Source organism: Aythya fuligula, chromosome 2 (assembly GCF_009819795.1).
Source record: "Aythya fuligula isolate bAytFul2 chromosome 2, bAytFul2.pri, whole genome shotgun sequence".
Taxonomy (NCBI): domain Eukaryota; kingdom Metazoa; phylum Chordata; class Aves; order Anseriformes; family Anatidae; genus Aythya; species Aythya fuligula.
This window is the reverse complement of record NC_045560.1, coordinates 110,100,038-110,120,382: the sequence shown is the minus strand read 5'-3', so window position 1 is coordinate 110,120,382 and position 20,345 is coordinate 110,100,038. Positions and strand designations below refer to the sequence as shown.

Sequence of the window (20,345 nt, the reverse complement as noted above, 5' to 3'; positions counted from 1 at the left end):
AGAAAAATATAGGCTTTTGCAATATAAATAAAGCAGATAGCTCAAAATAATCTAATCAGAGTCCAGATCTATCCAGTGCCCTACTAACTAAGCAAACATCAGGAGGTACTCAAACAGAGAATGATTTTCTAACAATTAAGCAAGAACAATAGCAAATATTCCATTTGCAACCAAAAATCTCAGATTGGTTTTCAAAAAAACAGTGGGGATTTCTTTGGTAGGGGCTGCAATTAATTTTTGCTCCACCACTACCACCACAAGGCTTATGTGCCCAAAACCACGGCTGCTTTCCCCTCCCCCTCAAATGACTCCACCCTACAAAAAGGGCATTATTAATACCTCTTGAGGGAAAAAAATGTTTCAAGTATGTATGTTATACTTTTCTGTACCGATGGGCATTCCACAAAATGAAAAAAAAAAAAACAAACACACAAAACCCACAACATAACACAAATAAAAAAGCAGCAAAACACGGGCAGGGGACTCAGAAGGAACCCAAAAGGCCCTAAATGTTTTTCAAAAAACCTGTAATAGGCCTGTTAGGTGGTTGCCACAAGCCAACCTGCTGATGCAGGGCAATGTCACCAACAGTATCCTTATCTGCAAAGGGGAACAATCAATTGTTTGACAGAAACAAAGGGCAGCTCAACAGGAAATCAACCGGCTCGGGACAGATGGTCACTGAATCAAGTTTCACCCCTCCCCTCTCCAAAAATAGGCTTAAGAGGCATTTTCTGTTACCAAGCAACAGCCCAAAGGAAGGCATAAATCTTCTTCTGCGTGTTATTCCCCTCCTCCCCAACACACACACACACACACTCGGTTCAATCCACCGGGGTGGTGTGCCCGTGTCTTTATTTCTTTTAAGGCCGGGGTACGGGGCCGAAGGCCGCTGCCTTTCTGAGGCGCCGTGTAGGCCGGCCACCATGCCACGCTCAGCCAGGGCCCAACAGGAACCTGAGGGAGGATCCCCCCTGCCAGAGCACAAATCCCGTTAATTGTTTTATAAAAAAAACAGTATGACCCTGATCATAAAGCCCCATAACTACTTCAATCCATAAAACCCCTACAATTGAATCCTCAGAAATGTGTGGTGGTGTCTTCAGGGCAACATACATGCCAGCACGCTTCGAAATACCCCGAATGCTCTGAGTGCCAACTTGGTAAGGCATCAACCACCGAAGGTCAGAAGCAGCATTTTGGGGTACTGGGGTAATCGATGTTTGTCTTCCTGCTCGGCCAGAGGAGAGAAGAGAGCAGAGAGGGACCCAGCACATTTTGGTGTGGAGAGAACTGAGCAAGGAGGGGAGCATCAGCTCCGAAATTCAGGGTAGGAGCCGGAGAACAAACTGGTTTATTTGATCCCATATCATCCAAACTAGTAACAGGCAGGCTAGCCACAAAAGATATGTGCTTAAATTTAGCTATACAAAGAGTAACCTACCAAAAAAAAAAAAAAATTTACAATTATGACCCCCACAAAAATTAAACAGGGAAGAAAAAGTCTCACTTCAGCAACAAACTGGGCAATCATCCCTTAAAAGCGTGGCACCTGGATGACCGCTGACACATACTCAGACTACTAAAACATATGGCCAAATAAAAAGAAAAAAAAAAAAAAAAAAAAAAGAGCACCCGTATGGGGGCAGGGAAGCAGTTGTGCCAGCATGTGGCCTGCAAATGCTGCATTTACGCCTTAACCGCTGCTCGCTTCAGCGAGCTCAGGAGCTTCTCCCAGCCACAGCTTAGCCCGTTGTCAGTCTGGATTTTATATTATCATTTAACAACGATGGAGGTGCTGGGTAACACCACTGCCACGGGTAAACACAGCCCCGGCTGTGGGCTGCTCTGCAGACGAAGGTCCTTGGACTTTAGAGTCCATTTCGCTGCGAAACAGCCTCGGCGGAGGCTGTCCCGGCTCCCCACAGGCAGCAACCGGATCTCGCAGGGAAACTGGAGACGGGGACATTTAAATTCAATTAATTAAGTTAATTCAAATTAAACAGAAGGTTTGGACACGAAAAGCCTAATTTGTTTGTATGCCAGGAACAGAATTGGGTCTACTGTGTCCAAAACTGTCGTGACAGAAGCATGAAGCGCAGAGGCCCAAGGTCATGACAGGAGACTTGAATTCAAGACCTGAAGCCTCAGCCGCGTAAGATCGTAACAGCTAATCATTACCATCATATAATGCTTTAAAAACCTTCACAATCCGCTTTTTACCAATAGGGAAACTGAGGCACGGAGAAGTTGTGTGCCTTCTGTTGAATTTGGGAGCAAACCCAGCTCTTCTGCAGCCCCCAGCCCACGCCACATGATTACCCTGAGCATTCAAATGAAAGCAAGTTGTCATTTCTTTAAATTCATGGCCAACATCAACATTTTTACAGCTGATTTCCCTTGCCTCTCTCCAGATTAGTAAGAGCCCTGTAGTTGATATCCACTTTTTTTTTTTTTTACCCTAAGCTATTCTCTCTGATAAGACACATAATGATAGTTATCCTAGCACTACTCAGAAATGGATACACCAATTTTTCTAACACGTTCAGGATTTGACTAAATTGGACATAGAAAACCTACAGTTTTTCCCTAATGCATGTTCGTAATTTGTCTACAGCATATTAACTGAATTATGGACTGTGGGTTTTGTTTCTTTGGAACATCGCTGTAAAAGCTTTGAAATACGCCACTGCAACAGAAGCCCTGTGCCCTATTATGTGCTCCTACACAACCCATCATACTAACAAACCTTACATTATAGCTTTGCATAAGTTTGTCATAGTTTTAGAAGCTTTCCTCTTATATCCACAATTCTATGTCCTTTACACTGCACTGCCATAATAAGAAAGACATCCTGACCTAGGAGGGGAAGGAAAGACTGTGCTTCTTCCCCTCTTAAACACGACAGCAGGCTTTATTTTAGAGACCAAAGAAAATTTGATATTTCTTGGCCAAGGTGGAATCCCCAGACACACTGTATGCTTTCTGGCTGAAATGCAAGAGGATTGAAGTTTACCTCAAATCTTTCTCTGAGGTGAGGTTCAAGGAGCTTGCTTGCCAGTGCCTTTTTCTAAGAAAATGCTAATAGATTTTCTGGGGATCCTCTAGTTCCCAGACTGCTAGTACAGAACTCCAGGTCTTCTGACTCAGCCTGAGGTATTAAAATAAACCTTGCACCTGTAATTGATCCAAACAAATGTCCCTTTTTTTCCCCCCATGGAAAATAATACCAACTGGCCATGTTCAGAGCATAAGAACATTCCTCAGTTACCTCGGACCTGCTCTGGTCAGATGTGCTAAGCTTAAGCTAAACTTACAAAAATGTCTTTTCTCTAAATGAAATAATACAGTAAGAGAAGAAGTGGAACCCAAACATCAGTTGAATACTAAGTCTTGTTTATTAAAATCATGAGTGCTTCTCTCCAATGGAGGAGGGGAACAGAAATAAAATGGGAAAGAACAGCAATCACCAGTTAAAAAAATCTCTGTTAAGTAAAAATAAGTCTAGCTGGAGAACGTTAGAAGGAATTACTAAAAATCAGGGATAGGGAAGCCAATAACGACTAGATAGATCATTGCAAGACTCATTTTCAAAATAAAGTCACAATTTGAATAAATATCCCTCATCTGGTTATACAATTACACTGCCTTCAGCTGTTTACTCACCAGTCTGATGCCAACACCTCTCAGAAGAGGACAGTTCTCTTAAACTATTTTTTCCTTATATATTTGTAGTTTGCAGCTATTTTTCCTGGCACACATAATGACAGCACGGACACAAGAAGATTCACCCGTCTGTTCTCTTATCTCTGCATGCTGGCTGAAATAAACAGTTTGTGGGATTTATTCCAGATTAGAAAGGCACTGTGACAACATAGAGGCCAGACCTCATTTTCAATATGTGTTTTTTAATGAGAAATTTATCAGTCCCTCTCAGCATGAATTGCACTTTGGAACGGGGAGGGAGCACCAAGCTGTTTTAATGAACTCATCCAGAGGCCAGCCTCCTTCCTGGCATTAGCCTGGTTCATTTTCTCTCCTTTGGGGCAAAGGATAGGTTATGAATCGTAACAATTCTGCTCTAGCCTTTGCTAACTTACCAGTCAACTTCTTCCTAATAGTGGGTTTCTTAAAGAACATACAGTCTCTAATTGCCAACTTCTTGTTCTTCTTTTCCCCTTACCTTTTTTTTTTTATTATTATTGTTATTTTTTAATAAAACCTCAGCTTCCCGCAGTGTATTCAGATAATCATTTGGAACAGGAAAAACTACACTGTCATCTAGCTTCCACTCCTCTTTTCGTAACTGGAACTAAAAAGCACAACCCCCTTCTATCCATGCTTGGCTGGTTTTCCTCTGCATATGGAGTGTGTTCAGCTAGAATACGGCAGCTAGAAGGGAACTACAACCCACATACTGAATCACCACCTAAGCATCAATATGTCCTGGAAAAATAAAACATACGGCCACGCATGCAAGTCAGTTAGCAGAAACATGCAGAAGGGCATGTAATTGAGAACAGCAATTCCCAAAACTCACCAATTACCAAAACAGTAAGCACAAGTGATTGACTGAAATAAAATAAGCAAATCTCTCCTCCGTATGCATGCTTTATTTTAGCCCTGACAAGGTTTAAAATTAATATTACTAGCTTATTTTAAGTTGCCTTGCGGTAAGACGTTTGATTATGAACATTAATCTAGGACTGATTTTAGACAGTGCACCAAAGCAGGTAGCATTATTACCCTTCGGTGCTCAATCTTCCAGCCTCATCAGGCCAACCAGCCTCTGATGGAGCACTCGAGCTCACACCCCGCAGCCTCCCTACTAAAATAGGACCAAAGTCTCAGTCACAAGGGCATTTTTGGGTTCCCATCCAGTAGAATGACCAGACCCGTGGACAGCTGCCAGTAACAACTCAAAGCATCTCCCTGTCGATATGTACATGTTGATTTCATATCCCATCATATTTCTGATCCCATATAGAAAGCACATCTAGCACACCAGAGAACAACAGGTTACCTAAACAGTTCATGCTGCCATTAGCCCATTTCTTGAGTAGCTTTAGGGCTCTTTCCCACATTACAAGAAAGAGAATAATTTAGGTTGGAAGGGACCTCTGAAGGCCATCCAGCCCAACTTCACACTTAAAGCAGGACCACGATGGAAATACTGTGAAAACAAAACACTGCTTTTGGTTTGTGGCTGATCCGCATCGATGCTTTTGACTTCTCAACTTGGCAAATTAAAACGCAAGGTTCTCAGTTATTCTCAGCTGGAGTACAGTGAAACAAGAACTAAAGTTCCCTGTCTTAAAAATAAAATTTCAGAGGCACAAAATCCGTCTTTTCGGAAACTCAAGAAAAAAAAAAGTGTCCCGTTTCATTATTTATTTGTTCATTCTGTTTCCCAACACACAGTTATTGCAATTTGGACAAAATACTAATGGACTACAAAGCAAAGATCCAGTCGCATGTCAAGGTTATACATGGAGGTCCATCCCGTACTTGTTTATATAGGGAATCAGAATAGGGAACACAAGCTTAGAGATATGGCATCATGAGACATCACAAGTACCAGAACTACACAGCATTTGCTGCATTCCCCTCTTTTTTTTTCCCTCAACTATACTCCCCTGAACTGCATGTTACTGAATTCAAGCTTGAGCCCCTTTGCACAGGACAATTCAATTAAAACACATCTGGAAGAATAAATTCTTCTACTGACTAAGTCCCAGATCCAATTCTCATTTATTACACTGCTGGGACAGTATCCCTTAAATACTATGATTAAAAGCAAACGTTTTTTCCCCCTTCTTCTTCTTCTCCTTTTAAAAGGCATCAAAGTAATAATGTTTGGATTCATTTTCATTTGTTCTGAACCTACAGGTTACGTGTATTCATTCTTTGGATCAGGAGGAACTCTGCCCAAGTTGAACTCAGCAGTTAACCCATCCAAACTTAGCAGATAATCAGAAATGGAGTTACTGGTGACAGCGAACGGAGCTGCAAACCTACACTGCTCAACCCTTATCACAAACACAACTGTCTCATTTCTCCACCGAACCCACATCGCGACTGGAATCACCCCAAAGCCAGGGCTGACAGAAAGCCAGCCAGCTGCGCCACAGATGAGCACCAAGCATCCATCCATCTGCACAGCCATCAGGCACAAGGCATCTCTCACTAAAACAACCGTGCTGGACAGTCAGCAAACAAACACTGCTCATTGAGGGCTGAGAGCTGCCAGAAGAATGCTTCCCCCTCACCCTGTCCCAGGCTCTTCTAGCCCAAGGTCATGTCTGCTCTTCGAAATTAAAGTGTTTTTTTTTTTTTTTTTTTTTGGTGATGCTTTTTGTTTAAGAGTTTCTGCAACACACTACTTCAAACAATATTTTTTATAATATTTTTTGATAATATTTTAAACAATGTTAAACAAATTTTAAGCAACAATAATAATTTATAATATTTTAAAGGAAGCAATCACTGAGCAAAGAAAAAGAATACTCTGACCCTTTAAGACATCGGGTCCCAACATTTTTAATTCGTGTCCTTTTCTGTAACATGCACACACATGTACGTTGTCCTCCCTTGTTTCTCAAGTCCACAGTTTAGAGGTTTTCTGAAGGAGGCAACTGGCCATGCATTTTCTGTGCAGCACCCAAAAAACTCAGGCACTTACTAAATGTATTAATAATAGTATTACTTATTTAATGGTACAAAACAAAAAATCCTGTATGGCTAGGAAAGATTCCTTAGTTCAACACCAAGGCTTGCAACAGCTAACATGTTTTCATCTCGACACCCTTGAAATATAGCTTGCTTCCCACATCTGCTAAAGTCATGATTGTTTTTTCACCCTCTCCCTCCAGATCCACAATCTGGCAGGCAACTCATCTTCCCCCTCCTCTAGAGGCTTGGAAACTGAGCTGACTCTCTTAATCCAAAGGAGAAAAAAAAAAAAAATCTGGCAAAATCTAACCTTCAATTTTTGCTGAAACTGCTGCATCAGGACTATGAGGGATATGCACACCCCTCACGTGGAAGTTACTCTGCTTTTACACACCCCAGCAGTAGTTCTGTGTGCCTTAGTCCCAGACATTAAAATCTAAATGTCACATACATCAGAGTTGTCCTTGGCAGCAAGCTGCTCACCTTTTCTTGATGCAGTGAAGGGCATCAGAGCTGTAAAAATCAAGACCCGTTACCCAGTGATTAAAAGGATCACTTCATTGCGCTACGAGTTTGATTCTATGTAAGTGGTTTAAAGAAATCAGAAAATCAAGCTTCCTTGATCAAACAGCTATTCTCAAAGTGGACTGGGAGCGTGAGAGGATGGAAGAATTAAGCCATGCAAGGCTCTAAAGGAACACAAAATTTGGGAAGCTCCCTGGCAAGCCACTGGGGGATGGTAATAATAAACATGTTAAAACTGACAGCATGACAACCAATGCCTATCACCAAAGAGACAGGAAGAAGAGAACTAAAAGCAAAATAGTTTTATGCCAATAATGGAAGGACACGAGGCTCTGGGCAGGGCATGGGGCACTTCACTCTCTGCAGCTCCCAATCCTAAGACCAGCAAGACCTGGTTTTGTCATGTTTGTGCTTCATCCTGAGACATTAATAACACAAAGAGGCAACAATAATGCTTATAAAACTCTGCCCCAAGTCCCCCTGTTTCACCAGTGACTGAGTGGGTATAATGGAGGAGGATGCTCCAGAGAGCTCCGATCTAAGGAGCCAAGGATGCTGTGCCACGTTTCAGTCCCTAAAAAGCAGTCACTTCCTCTTGACTAGGAAGATCGTGGAGGATCAGACACAAGGCAATTTCCAAGCACGCTGCTAATTACTCTCAGGACTGGGAAGACAACGAGGAAAGGACCACACACACCTCACAGTCCCATGGAGCGCTGGCACTGCACTTTCCTGCTACTTTTGGTGAGGTGCACAGATGAGCATTCATTTACAAAAAAAACCTGAGAGTGCATTTCAGCCCACAGTTGCCTCCTAACTTCACTTGCCTCAGAGTGCTCTGCTCAGCTCGTGCCAACAGTCTTGACAAGAGCCACCGAAGACTAATTACATGATGATGGTGATAATAGAAGAGAGACCTGGAGCAGCTTTTGCACAATGTTTTATGAAACGAGTCGCTCCAGGCTTGTTCCTGGCACCGCTATGACAGATGTCTGGTAATCTCTTGAGTAACAGTATCTTAAGTCTGCCCACGCTGTTTTGCTGTTCACAGCCCCATCAATTTGGAAAAACTCCTTCAGAATAACCTAAGATCCTACCTGGGGAATATTAATTGAAGGTTTCTATCAGATCTTGTCACACTGACTCAGGCTGCTTCCTACCAAGTTACTGTTGTGGTGATTTTATGTCACAACATCCAGTTCTTGCCATCTTCCCATTTTACGGACGTTTTATTGCAATTACAGTGGAGCGAGTAATAAAAAGTTAAACATTGTCAAATTCTTCGGTTATTTTGCATTTAATCGACACCTGCTGTCAGACCCTCACATGTTGTACGTATTTGGTTTTGGTCTATTAAACCTCTGAAGCACCATGGAAGTTCAAAAGCCAAGTCAGTGAGAATTACACGACAGACATTGCAATTCAAACACTCGTTTACACAAGTCCCCGTGGCCTCTCACATCCCAAGAGAAATTTTGCAGAAGCTACACCACAATTTGACTAGAGTTAGACAACAGAAACCAGCTGACATGGCTTCAGGAGTCACCCAAATTAGAAATAATTACGTTTTAGAGTAATTTCTATAATGACCTCCGTATTTCTGCTTGTGACTCCCAAGCTAACCACAGCAGCACACAAAATTTTGCTGCTACCCCTGTGAATGAGCGCCGTCCCAGGTCTCTGTCACCCACAAGTTGCTCAAACAGATATTCCGCAGGTTTTTTTCTTTTAAATATATTAATTACCCTAATAAAATATTAAGAGTCTCATATTACTGGATAATTCATCATTATAAGCACCTTCACAGCATGACTTCTTATTCTGGGGTTATCCTTACTACCTACTTGCTAGTTCAACCATGCTCAGAGTTGCAAATGAGCCTCTGTAATGATTAACTGCAAATTCATTTACCAGTTCCCCCCTTACAATATGAGGATACTTTCAGAGGTCTTGGTAACAGGATGCATTTGGGATATATAAGACACAAAATCAAACCGTTGACGTATCTATGTGTAAAATACAGCACGAAACAAAAGAATCAAGTTTGGGATTAAAAAAAAAAAAAAAGAAAAAAAGAGAAGAAATGAAAGAAAGAAGCTGCAACTATATTATGCAAAAACATTTTGAACAAACATCCTGAGAAGCAGTAGCTTAAGGAAAGTCATGACAAAACGGGATTTGAGAAAAGTCAGTCATGATCATAAAAAAAACACCACACATTAATTGTAGAAACTCAGTGGTTTTTTTATCATTGCCACTGTAGTGTATTTCTGAATATTTGAGATATCTTAATCAGTTACTATTTCTAATGAACTCTAGCTCGTGGGACTAAGTCTGAAGACGTCATTGTCAGAATGTCAAGGCTTATTACCCCTTCATTTGTCAGTCTTCTCAACAGTCCCCCTTCTCACAGCTCTGTTTCAGAAGCAAAGGAAAACGTGTCTTCTTCATTACGTGTGAGAAACGATTCTGCAAGCATGGCCAAGATAGATACACACATCTCAAGGATGCATTACCACTGAGGTCTAAAACCAAAAATCTGAAGCGTTTCATACACCGATGATTTCACAACTCTTTTTTTGTTTCCCAGGATTAGAGACGTGATGCCTTAATATCATGTCCAAGCTCCAGGTTTTGTTAATTACATCCTACCTACCTAAATGCCCCCTGTAGTTTCAATTAGACATGGTATTCTTCTTCACTTCCCGTCTTGATTATTGTGCACTGTTGCTAAGCACTAGTTAACAGTTGCCACATTCACCCCAAGTTGGCTGCACTTCAGTGGTCATTCAAAGAATTAAATACAAAACATATGGTACAGAACCACACAAAACGTAGAGGCACTTTTAAAAACCACTCTAAAATGCTTAATATGAAAGAAACAGCAGGGTACCCCCCTCAAAGTAAAATCCTTACAGTTCTACATCCACTTAAGTTTTCCTAGAAATATAGAAAATTATAGAGAAATGCAGTAAATCACTTTCTTTTAAGCTATCACTAATAAAATTTCCTTGCGTGTATTTTTGACATTATACTGAATCTAGCTTTCCACTGAACGAACAGCCCAGCATTCATAATGTGATAGGCTTCACGCTACATAGCTTTTTCTAGATTTCCCTTAAAAACTAATTTCCTTCCCCAAATCCCACTGCAATTAGTCTCCAATTTTTCTTCTTCCTCGTATCTACAAAATACTTTGGACATGACTCGTTGAACCATCAAATATCAATGCCGATGGCAATGCTTTTAAAGCAGACCTTGAACCAAACCTAGTTTTTGAGCTCTGGACAAACTTTTGGCACTTTCTAATTACCCCTTCTATTGTCTGTGACACCCTCATGAGATCTTAGGAAACTTCACATATTTTAACTAACCCAGTAAAAGCGAGGTTTTTGAACCTAAAATTCAGATTGCCTATTCCCTTTAATCTCATATCTTGGGCTTAAAACCTGCCTTCCCAAAACATCATCGCTATTTCTGATTGTTACATATCTACAGCCAAACCCATCTAACAAAAATTATTGGTATGTACAAATAGGTTTTCGTAACTAAACTTTTGTTGTTAAACACCTCAGCCATTTTTTTTTTCCACAAACACTACCAATGCTAAATAAAAACACGCATCGTATTTGTTATCTGTATTAACAGATGTGTAATTAAGCCTTCAAGGTTTGAAGCCCAATACTTCAAACAGGTAAGCACATACCAAAGATTACTCATTGACTTTATGGGGAGTTTTGTGGGAAATAGGGCTATGAGGAAAATTATGCCTGTGCTTGAAATCCACAAGCGTTAAGATGAGGAACAAATAAACACTTCTGAGCAGCTCTGAGAAGGCTCTCCAGATCCTTTTTCCTTTGCAAAAAGCTAATTAAAAAGATAATAGCATCTATCAGGCTCCGTAAAACACAGTTGTCCTACTCACAAGCAAGTTCTTCACGGTAAGGATTGATATTTTCACAGCAAGTAAGGGGGTTCGTTTGTTTGTTTGTTTTCAATCTTTCCAGTGCTTTTGCAATAAGCTTGCCAATCAACTGAAGACCCTCGTTTTTCTTTTGAGGGCATATCCCAACCAGGGCAAACAAAAGCCAAGCGTAGCTGTGCGTTACAGCGTTTACCAGCACAGAAAGCCTCTACCTGTCCTCCCTGGTGTCACACACCGATCCTCAACTGAGCCCTGCAGCTCCTCGCTTCGCTCGCAGCTCTAAGCCACTGCAATCCCTGTAACAAAAGCGTAGGCTGCTTTTATTGCTAAGGAGTCAAAATAATTAAAGATCGTGCTTTCTTCTTCAGCAGTCTTTTCTTTCAACCTTTAAAAAAGTCTTGATAGGAAGGTATCTGTGACATATGAGGAATGTGAACCGCAGCTTTAGTCACATCGGGTGCCACTCAGTGGGTAAGTCACAAGAGTCACCAACTCGAAGCCAAATGTGATTACGTTTAAGATGTCACATCTTCAGGTTATTTGCAGCAAAAATACCGACAAGGAAAAGGAACGGGAAATATTTTTTCACAGGGTGGTGACACATCTGCTAAGTCTTACACTGCAGAATACGGACTAGTGCTTGCAGGCTCAGGGCCTAAATAAACAGCAACCAGCGACCTATCCTCGGGGTTTTGACCAAAACCCTACAATCTGAAGAAAGTTTTCACCTTCCGGAGACTTCAGCAAGCAGCCAGGAAGCACTCGGCGGGGAAGGGGCAGAGCCCCCCAGCTTGCCAGCGCGGCTCGTAAATCTGTCAGCCACCTTGGGGCGCCCACACCGACTTCACTTTTTTTTTTTATTTTTTGTCCTCACGGAGGACAAGCCGGCCGTGTCCTTACCCTCTGCTCCCCAAAACCAGCCGGCACCCCCACAACCCCCCCCAAAGCCCCGCGCAGCCTGAGGCGAGGCAGCCGAGCCCCCTGCCGGCGGCGGCGCCTCACGGCAGCGCGGGGCGGGCGGGCTCCCCGGCGGAGCCACCTGCACCCCCCGCACGAAGCCCCGGGGATGGGGGGGCAGGTTTCACACCCCCTAACACCCAGCCCCGGCTCCTCCCAGCCCCACCTCGCCCCATCCGTGCGGGGTCAGCCGCCCCCCAGCCCTAAAACGACGGCAACAAAGGGCCGGAGCCCACCCGGGGGAGGGCAGCCCGCGGGTGACACCGGGCGCCGGGTGGGCGGCAGCGAGCCCCGCTGCCTTTGTGCCCCCTCCCCGAGCCCCCCGCCTTACCTTGCCGGGCAGGGAGAGCAGAAGTTGAAGCACCTTCCTTCCACCCTTCCCTCACTTTTTTATTTTTATTATTTATTTATTCCTTCTTTTTTTTTTTTTTTTTTTTTTTTTAATTAAAACCCCTCCCCTCCTGCCGCCCGGCAGCCCCGCTGCCGCCGTCTCCCCGCGGGTCTCGGTCTCCCTCTGCCTCTCCGCCGGGAGGAGGGGAGGGGAGAGAGGGGAGGAGAATGGGGCGGACCCGCAGGTGCCGCCCCTCCTGCCCTGACAGCGGGGAGGAGAGGGGTCGGGGGGCGGCGAGGATGATGGGGGGGGACACGGGAGGTTCCCCAGGGTGCGGTGGTCGAAGGGGGATGAAGAGTGGGGAGCCCCGAGGAGGGCGCGGGGTGATGGAGGGGGCTGAGTGGCGCCCGGTCTGGGAGGGAGCCCGGGGGCAAAGGGAATGGGGCAAGGGGAGGGAGCGGGGAAGGCTCGTAACGCTGCAGGTGGGCTGTGTAGGGATGGGGCGGCTTTGGGAAGGGTCGTGAGGGGCAGCTGAGGTGCCTCGGTGTGCTCAGCCCCGAGCAGAGCAGGCTGAGGGGAGGCCTCATGGCGGCCTGCAGCTCCCTCACGAGGGGAGCGGAGGGGCAGGCGCTGAGCTCTGCTCTCTGGGGACAGCGACAGAACCCGAGGGAACGGCATGGAGCTGGGACAGGGGAGGGTCAGGCTGGGGGTTAGGGAAAGGGTCTGCACCCAGAGGGTGCTCGGGCACTGCGACAGGCTCCCCAGGACAGTGGTCACAGCACCGAACCTTATGGAGTTCAAGAAGCACTCAGACAACGCTCTCAGACATCCAGGGTTTGATTTTTGGCTGGTCCTGTGTGGAGCCAGGAGCTGGACTCAGTGATCCTTGTGGGTCCCTTCCAGGAGAGGATATTTTATAATGTCGTGATTCTGGGCTGGGACATAGTGAGACTTTTCCAGCCAGATGGCTGTGTGCGGGAGAGAGGGCAGGAACTGAGGGCAGAAACTTAAGAAGGTTAAAACTTGCCCAAACTGATCCATTTGTGTGTGAGGGCATGAGGCACTGAGCCAGAAAGAAGGTATGGACTGTCCTGAAGGGAAAACAGACCTCACTGGGGTGTCACAGCATGTGGGGTGCTCAGACAGCAAAGGTGGCTCAGTGGCTGGGGAGGGCAGAAGGTGGCACCAGCAGGACACGTAAGTTCCCCCAGGAGAGGTGGCAGTGGCCAGCCAGGGCTGTGGGCACAATTTGTCATCAAAGGGGCCACCTCGTGTCTTGTTTTGGGATTAGGTAGGCATTGAGCTAGCACAAGCGTGGTAAAGAAGAAGCTGGAAGGGCTTAGTGAGCTGGGAGGGTGCCGGAGATGGAATAGAGAAGGACACTGTGAGCATATTTGTGTTGGAGGTTAAATTGAACGGGTTCAAGGCACGGCACGGCAGACAGATGAGGGAGTCTGAATGCGTTGGAGGGGATGGATAAAGAAGGTTCTGGAACATTTCAAGCTCTAAGTGGAGCCAGAGGCTGTGTGCAGAAAAGTGGCTTTGGATCTTCAGCGTGCATGAAGATGAAGGTCAGATTTAGCAGGAGCGTGGGAAGGAGGCTAGAATTGCAGCAGGGCATTTTACGGGTAAATATCCATTGAACTGCAGAAAAATGATTTTGCCTTTTCTTCCCTGTACCTTTGATTAAGTTACCATATGAACCATCTCCTCTTTTTCCTTTTTCCCTTTTCAGAGGGTGTATCCCTGAGCCTTTTTCTTCTCTCAGGACCATAGGTATTACAGGCTTATCTCATGTAGTATCCTACCTTTCTGTCTCAACAGCTAAGAAAAAAAAAAAAAAAAGTGACAAAAAGAAGTGGTAGTATCATTTTTCTTTGACAGGAACCTGCTGCTGTGTGATGTTGAGAGGCAGAAGATGTTCAGTACTTTTCTCGCATCCTTTTCTTTTGTATTTACTGGTAAAAAGACTGAGTTCCAGCATCCTTGCGCGTGTTCTCATTACCACAAATAATGAGACTTTTCATCAAAAAGTGATAGAGAAAAAACTGTTCTTCTTGGAGAAAATAGAGATAGCACAGAGCTGGTGTGGCACTGCAGTTCTGCTTCATCCAGCAACAGGGAACAAGGGTCTGTCTAATAGCTAATGTAGATGGTTTCAAATATTCAACAAAATTAGCCCTTTTCTTAATCAATCCAACTCTTTCTGATAGGTTTTCTTTATTGGTTCTTTTTCTTTATGCCTTGCTAATTTGCAATGCATTTCATCAATGGGAATCAATTAGGATTGTAATAACGCATGCGTGTATCTGTGTAGGTAAGGTAGAGACCAAAGGTTGGGGCATATTATTATGCAGTTTTCATAGCAAACTTGACAGGGAAGAATCTTTACATGTAACATATACAGAAAATATCTACAATGCTGTCTTGTATGCCTCTATGTGAGTAGATATTTCTGGTTGCGTGCTTTTTTCCTACCAACTTCTTTGGCTACTGCCATAAACCCTACAACCCTCTTACACATACTGTCATGCCACAGCTGTTCTCAAAAGCAAGGTACCTGCTAAATAAAGCTTGTTGGCTACTTTGATTCTTAGGGGAACTATGGCAAGTCACATGAAAACTACAAATCAGTTGGTTTGGATGGGACTATTCACATACTTGAACTGCTTAGAGCTGGGCTTCAGCTGTGGGTTTTCCAAAGATGCACCTCCATTAGCCTATTTGGTGTCTATGTATTTACAATTTGCTAATAATATGACCCTCAACAGTAGGTAAAAATTAGGCAAAGTGGAGCTGAAAAGAGTCTGCCAAGTCAGATCAAGGTCTGTGGGCAAGTCCTAAACCTTTGCCACTTTGCCTGTTCTAAGCAGTACACTTAATTTTCAGGAAACTTGGAAGCTGATAGCTGTAAAAGAGTTTAGGCTGCTGTTCTAATATGTCCACTTGTATATGTGGACTACTCTGTTGATACAGTGCAAAATATACAGGAATTAAGCAATATCAGTGTCAGCCCTGTGAGATAATATTGCCATGTATCCCTGAGCAGATTTAGACAGTGACATTATTATTGCTTTAGGAAGTACATGAGAGATTCGAAAGCATAGCAAGGTGCCTGTAAAATACCTGTTATAGGATCTGATCATTCTAACCTGGATGGCTTAGTTATGACTAAATCAATCCCAGTTATTGCAGGCTAGATTTTCCCTGACCTTTGAGTTTCATTTTACTTAGGGAAGGTGTGAGAATTGTTCTGATAGTTTTAATGCAATAACTCTTTTCTTATTTGGACTTATTTTTGTTTTGCCCTTTTTTTTTTTTTTTGTTTTGTTTTGAAAGGAGGAAACAGTTATTATATGTTTCCTTCTAACTTTCTATTTTGACTATCAACATTTACAGCTCGTAGGGTGGCTTCATCTGTGCCGTCTGCGTGCCATATTGCACATCAGATGGCAGGATAAAATCTGTAACAAGAACATTTTGGGACATAAAAGTCTTTCAGGGTTTGAAGCCACGATACTCACGGCACAAACGTGCGGAGCCGCTGGTGTAACTGAAACAGAAGACACAGAACGCCAAAGCAGCTGCAGAGTGAAAGAAAGGGGAGACCACACAGTTTGGGCAGCACACAGGCCACGAGAACAAAAGAACGTTTGAGGGAAGAAGAAAGTGCGACTTCGGGCAGCGAGAAACTGGAGTCAGTCATCAGGAATTATTGACAGCAGACATGCACTCACGCGGCGATTAGGGGCTCGCTTTGGGAAGCCGTGTCAGTTAACACCGAGGTAAAGAGGCAGCATCAGAAAGGCACCTGGTTTAGCAGCACCATTTTCTGATCCCTGGCTAGGCAGCGTTGTCGTTCACGTGTTGGGTTTTAGCCGTGCTCATAGCCACCGGGCAAGGCACCATCAGCTGTCGTATCTCCTGTTATAAAGGACTGCCTGGAAAGTTAATGTGGCATTATGGTTTGTGCAAGAATTGACAAGCCCCCGGTTGAACCACAGAGGTTGATAGGTATCCTTCAGTCTCAAGCCCTCACAATGGGTCTCATTGTCCCCTGCCTTTATGTAGCTCTTCACTTTCTCCACAATTTCCAATTTAAAGAGCAAAAGGAACAAGATCCCTTTGGGTACAGCATGCTAAATACTGTAGCTAGTAGGAACTGCCAGTTACCCCTTTCCTAGCCATGAGTGCAAACTTCTCAATAATTTCAACTTTTTTTTTTTTTTTTAATAGCAAAGGTGATCTTAGATCATTCTGGACCAGAGCTTGTATTTATATTTGTCTTGCCTGTTACATAAAAGTAGTCACTGATAACTCGATATATCCAACCTCAAAATTTAGGTTTCAGGTAATAAAAAAAATACAAATAGGAATGAAAGGGAACCCTCTGCTTTAATTTCTTGTTATTCACAAAGTATCGATTTTATACATGCTAGAAGCAGTAATTTTTTTCCTTGAAACAATTTTAAGAAGGTTTTATTTGATCCAACCTACCAAACTGTTGTCATTAAATTCTACCTGAACAAAGTGTCTGAATTGCAGCAACCCTCTCTTGCAGTTGCTAAGAGCAAACTTAGCTTTGTCTTCCTTTGTTGGGGCTAAAGCAAATCCCACCACCCTGATGGGTAATTCTGATATGAGCCTTGTGAGTAACTTTCTGCATGAATCACAATGGTCTTTTATGATTTGTTATACCTTTCTCCTTTTATTATTGCCGTGAATTATTCTTTCCCTAGTTGTAATGCTGTAAAGGGTCTCTTTAAAGTCGAGGCATCGATGAAATGAGCACTACCCAAATATTTGTGGGCTATTCCCTAGAGAGCATTTATTCCAAATGGAAAAAACAGATGTACAGGATGAAACAGAAGCAGGGATGGAGATGGAGAGCTGGAGTATGTAAAACTGAATGTTTTTAATGCAAACACTCTGAGGGCAGAGCTAGGAGCAGAATTCAGGTCTCCTAATGCTCAAGTTGCCCAAAGCCCCATCCAACCTGGCCTTGAACACCTCCAGGGATGGGGCTTTCCTGGTGGTTTAGCTTTCTATAAACTTTCTATAAAATACTTTCTATAAAACTTTAGAAAATACTTGGTATTTGAAACTTTCTACAAAATACTTGGTATTGCAGTGACAGCTCTTGTTTACAGGCTGACAACCATACCCCATCTAACATGCAAGACCCAGTGGGATGCCATTTCCTTTGCTAAGAAGCATGCCCTGAACAGCAGACGGTGCCAGTAAGAGGCAAAAGGCACCGAAGCTCTGCTTTGAACAGGAGAAACTTCTGGCATCTGCACAAGAGAGTCTGTAAGAAATCTTCTCTTTATAATTCTCTATGTAATTTGTCATATTTAATTTTGTATCAGGCAAGGCTGTTCAAAAGTACTACCCCTTTCTAAAACTTTCAGAGCTACTGTGAAAAATTAAGTTCTGTATTAAGGAGAACTAGGTAAGGTAGAATTTATCTTAGCTGAGATTCATCTTAGCTGAGCCTTTTCAGAGTTGTTTTTTTTCTTGTATAATTTTTTATTTTAAAACCATTTTCAAAATCCACTAATCTTTCAGTGGAATCCTCTTTAGTAACTAAGCTGTGCATTATTCTAGAATGTAGCTGACTGAAAGGTGTCATACAGTGTGAATTTGTTTTTTTTATGATTGAGCCTGTTTTACGTACTCCCTAGAATTAGCACAGTCCGTTTTGACCTCTGTCAATGGGAAGATAAGTTCTAATTTTTACTACACAACAAAGCGTTATTGATACATCGTTGTTTTTGAAAAGGAAAATGAAAAGCATGTTAACTGCTTGCTTTAAATGATTCAGGAAGAGTTTTCTGCTTGTAGTTGGATTTGTGTACTTCGACTAAACGTAAAGGATTTCCACGTGTCATACAAATGGAACGCTGCCTTCTGTTTAAATATTTTCAAAATGCAAAACTGAATGAAAACCAACCTCCATAAAATGGAGAAGCATGCCTGCAACTGACTGTGCAATAAAACATTCAGCTGTGCTCTGGCTCATTCATCAGCTCCTGGTTGTTTTCTAAGACACGGCTTAGATCCAGTACTCCTAAATTACTTCTCCATTGCCAAACACATAATTTAGTCAATAATTTTACAGTCTAGAGTGAAATAATCCTTTTAAATAGGGCTTACTTACAGAGGAGGTAGTCCTGCCTAACTTAAGCCATCTAAAAGTTAAGCTCTTACCTATCTTTATTTACAGATGGTGAAAACATCTGGTCAGTGCTGGCTTCACCCTATTCTAAACCAAACAGCTTCAGAAGGCAACCTCTCTCCCCTGAATCTCCCCTCATCGACTGTGAAGGAGCTTAGAAACCTAGGTGAGACTGCACACCGATAAGGTCCCTCTCCTTGTACTGCCACCCCTCGCTTACTACCGGGATATAAAACAGTTCCCCCTGTTGTTCCCTGTTTGACTTGCACAAAAGAAGCACTCGGGCTTTCTACAGAGATCTGTCCCCTGGCTTGTTAATCGTAGATGGGAAAAAGGACAAGTGGCACTTTCATATCAGCAATTAAATTCAAACCTCCCAAAGGCTTCTTTTGTTTTCTCTTCTTTTGCTTTCATAGCACTGGCATGATTTGATGAGTGAAGTTCAATGGTAATTTATTTATTTCTTTAATTTGCAATGCTTCCTGCAGTTGTTATCAGTAAGCGTGGTGAATCCCATCGAAGTAAACATATCAGTGCTGGCTAATGTTTGTTGTGATATTTTGATATTTATTCTGCACCTAGCTGTAGAATGGCAGCGAACATGAAGACATGGAAATTGGGCACTTATGGGTAAGAAACAGAAATCCCACAATTACAGATTTCCTGTCATTAGTGTCATGTTTGTAATGCAAGGCATTTTTAGAATTTTAAAAATTGCTTTACATTTTTTTTCGCTGCATACAGTCTGCGGGGGTTTATCTGTCTAGGGTATTGAACCTTCCTCTCGGTTTGTTACTCTTTTGCTTTGTTGCCAGAAGGTCACAGATGTGTTTGAGCTTTCTGGAGTTTTAGAAATGGGAAATATTTTTAAAGTGAGTTGGGTAAGACAGCACGAGCCCTCAGTGTGCTTGGTTTTGTCACTACTGCCTTTACCCAGACAAAATTCCTGCTTAAAGCAGCTTATGGTAAATTCCCTGTGTAGCTGCCAGAACTAACAGTCACTCCCCTCCTGGTTTTCCTACCAGGTCTACACACATCACGGTAGACCAGACTTCATCCGAATGAAACGCCGAGCTGCTAAGTGAAGTTGGTGCAGCATTCACTGTGTCCTCACAGGCTGAGGTGCTGTCAGCAGCAGCTCTCTCTCTTCACCTTGCGGAGGCAAATCTCTGAGCTTCCTGAGCAACCTACTCTCATATTTATAAATTCCCCGACTTCCCCAGAAGGGTTTACACGTGCGTGAACACAGACGTGTCTTGGCTGGGTTCTCTCCAAGTACTGAAAGCCAGGTAGGTGTGTGCTGCGGGGTGAGACGTGCCAGCTGGCTCTTCCACAGCCAGTTTCCCCCAGAAGCTCCAGAAACATGTCTAAGAGCTGCCACACCTCTCGTGGGGAGCTCCCAGGGTCCTCGCCTTGAGCTGTCTTAACCTGCACTCTGCAGCTGTGCAGGCTCACAGGATTTTAGCTGCTCCTCTTCCAGCCGGCTCTCACTTCTCAAAGAAAAAAAAAAGTACAAAGTTAATTCTGCAGCATCCACGTGCCCACAAAGCTCCCTGCAGGAGTAAATTTGTATGTGAGTTACAAGGTATTAATTATACAGCACTTAATACTTAGTACAATATTAATACTTTAGTCTTCTGAATATTCCTCTTTGCATGTCATTTTCCTGGGAGATTAATTTTTTTCAATGCATGGTAAAACTTTTGCTTTTAATACTGAGTTACATTTATTTGGGGATTGGGCACGTTGGCTGGTTT

The 20,345-nt window shown here is 43.2% G+C and overlaps 1 protein-coding gene across 3 annotated transcripts in view; it reads right to left on the bottom strand.

Annotated features, from left to right (window-relative positions):
* The window catches only part of GREB1L (GREB1 like retinoic acid receptor coactivator), a 124,527-nt gene extending 112,032 nt beyond the window's left edge, over positions 1-12,495 (bottom strand). For all 3 annotated transcript variants that reach the window (XM_032183462.1, XM_032183463.1, XM_032183465.1), the window contains exon 1: positions 12,411-12,495. The gene's annotated coding sequence lies outside the window, so the exon portion shown is untranslated. The remainder of the gene's footprint in view (positions 1-12,410) is intronic.
* Positions 12,496-20,345: the final 7,850 nt, after the last annotated feature.